The 2,758-nt window shown below is 41.4% G+C and overlaps 1 non-coding gene across 1 annotated transcript; it reads right to left on the bottom strand.

Moving 5' to 3' along the window:
* Nucleotides 1-840: 840 nt before the first annotated feature.
* On the bottom strand, nt 841-948 carry LOC130971488 (small nucleolar RNA R71). Its single transcript, XR_009082705.1, has one exon. It is a non-coding gene; the product is annotated as a small nucleolar RNA R71 (small nucleolar RNA).
* Between the last annotated feature and the right edge of the window lie 1,810 nt (nt 949-2,758).

The raw sequence follows: 2,758 nt of genomic DNA, 5'->3' as shown, positions 1-2,758 counted from the left end.
TTTTAATCAAATCTTTTTAAATTATTTTTCAAATCATATCTTCTCAATCATATCTTCTTCAAAATCTTTTTCAAAATGTTTTAAAATCTCTTACTTAATTTTCGAAAAATCTCTTCCCCTCTTCTCACATCCTTCTATTTATGGAGTAACACTCCTCCTCAATGCACAATTCGAACTCTATCTCACTAAGTTCGAATTCTTCTACCTCTTTCTTCTATTTTTCTATTCCTCTGACACCTCAAGGAATTTCTATACTATGACATAGAGGATTCCACATTTTCTTGTTCTCTTCTCTTTCATATGAGCAGGAACAAAGACAAAGGCATTCTTGTTGAGGCTGACCCTGAACCTGAAAGGACCTTGAAGCGAAAGCTAAGAGAAGCTAAGGCACAACTCTCCGAGGACCTAACAGAAATCTTCAGAGAAGAAGAAGACATGGCAGTCGAAAACAACAACAATGCCAACAATGCAAGGAAGGTACTGGGTGACTTTACTGCACCTACTCCCAACTTCTATGGGAGAAGCATCTCTATCCCTACCATTGGAGCAAACAACTTTGAGCTTAAGCCTCAATTAGTTTCTCTAATGCAACAGAATTGCAAGTTCCATGGACTTCCATTGGAAGATCCTCATCAGTTTTTGGCTGAATTCTTGCAAATCTGTGACACTGTCAAGACTAATGGGGTTGACCCTGAGGTCTACAGACTTATGCTATTCCCTTTTGCTGTAAGAGACAGAGCTAGGATATGGTTGGACTCACAACCTAAAGAAAGCCTGAACTCTTGGGAAAAGCTAGTCAATGCCTTCTTGGCAAAGTTCTTTCCACCTCAAAAATTGAGTAAGCTTAGAGTGGAAGTCCAAACCTTCAGACAGAAGGAAGGAGAATCCCTCTATGAAGCTTGGGAAAGATACAAACAATTGATCAGAAAATGTCCTTCTGACATGCTTTATGAATGGAGCATCATAGGTATTTTCTATGATGGTCTCTCTGAACTGTCCAAGATGTCATTGGATAGCTCTGCTGGAGGATCTCTTCATCTGAAGAAGACGCCTGCAGAAGCTCAAGAACTAATTGAAATGGTTGCAAATAACCAATTCATGTACACTTCTGAAAGGAATCCTGTGAACAATGGGACAAGTCAGAAGAAAGGAGTTCTTGAGATTGATACTCTGAATGCCATATTGGCTCAGAACAAAATATTGACTCAACAAGTCAATTTGATTTCTCAAAGTCTGTCTGGAATGCAAGCTGCACCAGGCAGTACTAAGGACGCTTCATCTGAAGAAGAAGCTTATGATCCTGAGAACCCTTCAATGGAAGAGGTGAATTACATGGGAGAACCCTATGGAAACACCTATAATTCTTCATGGAAAAATCATCCAAATTTCTCATGGAAGGATCAACAGAGACCTCAACAAGGTTTCAACAACAATAATGGTGGAAGAAACAGGTTTAGCAATGGCAAGCCTTTTCCATCATCTTCTCAGCAACAGACAGAGAATTCTAAGCAGAACCACTCTGACTTAGCAACCATGGTCTATGATCTAATCAAAACCACTCAAAGTTTCATGACTGAAACAAGGTCCTCCATTAGGAATTTGGAGGCACAAGTGGGACAGCTGAGCAAGAAAGTTACTGAACTCCCTCCTAGTACTCTTCCAAGCAATACAGAAGAAAATCCAAAAGGAGAGTGCAAGGCCATCAACATGGCCGAATTTGGAGAGGAAGGAGAGGCAGTGAACGCCACTGAGGAAGACCTCAATGGACGTCCACTGGCCTCCAATGAGTTCCCTAATGAGGAACCATGGGAATCTGAGGCTCACATTGAGACCATAGAGATTCCATTGGACTTACTTTTGCCATTCATGAGCTCTGATGAGTATTCTTCCTCTGAAGAGGATGAGTATGTCACTGAAGAGCAAGTTGCTAAATACCTTGGAGCAATCATGAAGCTAAATGACAAGTTATTTGGTAATGAGACTTGGGAGAACGAACCTCCTTTGCTCACCAAAGAACTGGATGACTTGTCTAGGCAGAAATTACCTCAAAAGAGACAAGATCCTGGGAAGTTTTCACTACCTTGTACCATAGGCACCATGACCTTCAAGAAGGCTCTGTGTGACTTAGGGTCAAGTGTAAACCTCATGCCTCTCTCTGTAATGTAGAAGCTAGGGATCTTTGAGGTACAAGCTGCGAGAATCTCACTAGAGATGGCAGACAACTCAAGAAAACAAGCTTATGGACTTGTAGAGGATGTTTTGGTGAAGATTGAAGACCATTACATTCCTGCTGATTTCATAGTCCTAGAGACTGGGAAGTGCATGGATGAATCCATCATCCTTGGCAGACCCTTCCTTGCCACAGCAAAGGCTGTGATTGATGTTGATAGAGGTGAACTGATCATTCAAGTGAATGAAGAATCCTTTGTGTTTAAGGCTCAAGGATATCCCTCTGTCACCATGGAGAGGAAGCATGAAGAGCTTCTCTCAAATCAGAGCCAAACAGAGCCCCCACAGTCAAACTCTAAGTTTGGTGTTGGGAGGCCACAACCAAACTCTAAGTTTGGTGTTGAACCCCCGCATTCAAACTCTAAGTTTGGTGTTGGGAGGTTCCAACATTGCTCTGAGTATCTGTGAGGCTCCATGAGAGCCCTCTGTCAAGCTACTAACATTAAAGAAGCGCTTGTTGGGAGGCAATCCAATGTTATATTTTATCTATTTTCCTTTGTTATTTTATGTTTTCTGTAGGTTGATGATC

The sequence above is a fragment of the Arachis stenosperma genome, chromosome 3 (assembly GCF_014773155.1).
Source record: "Arachis stenosperma cultivar V10309 chromosome 3, arast.V10309.gnm1.PFL2, whole genome shotgun sequence".
In the NCBI taxonomy this organism is placed as follows: Eukaryota; Viridiplantae; Streptophyta; class Magnoliopsida; order Fabales; family Fabaceae; genus Arachis; species Arachis stenosperma.
The sequence above is the reverse complement of the archived record's forward strand: the minus strand, read 5'-3'. Positions and strand labels throughout refer to the sequence as shown.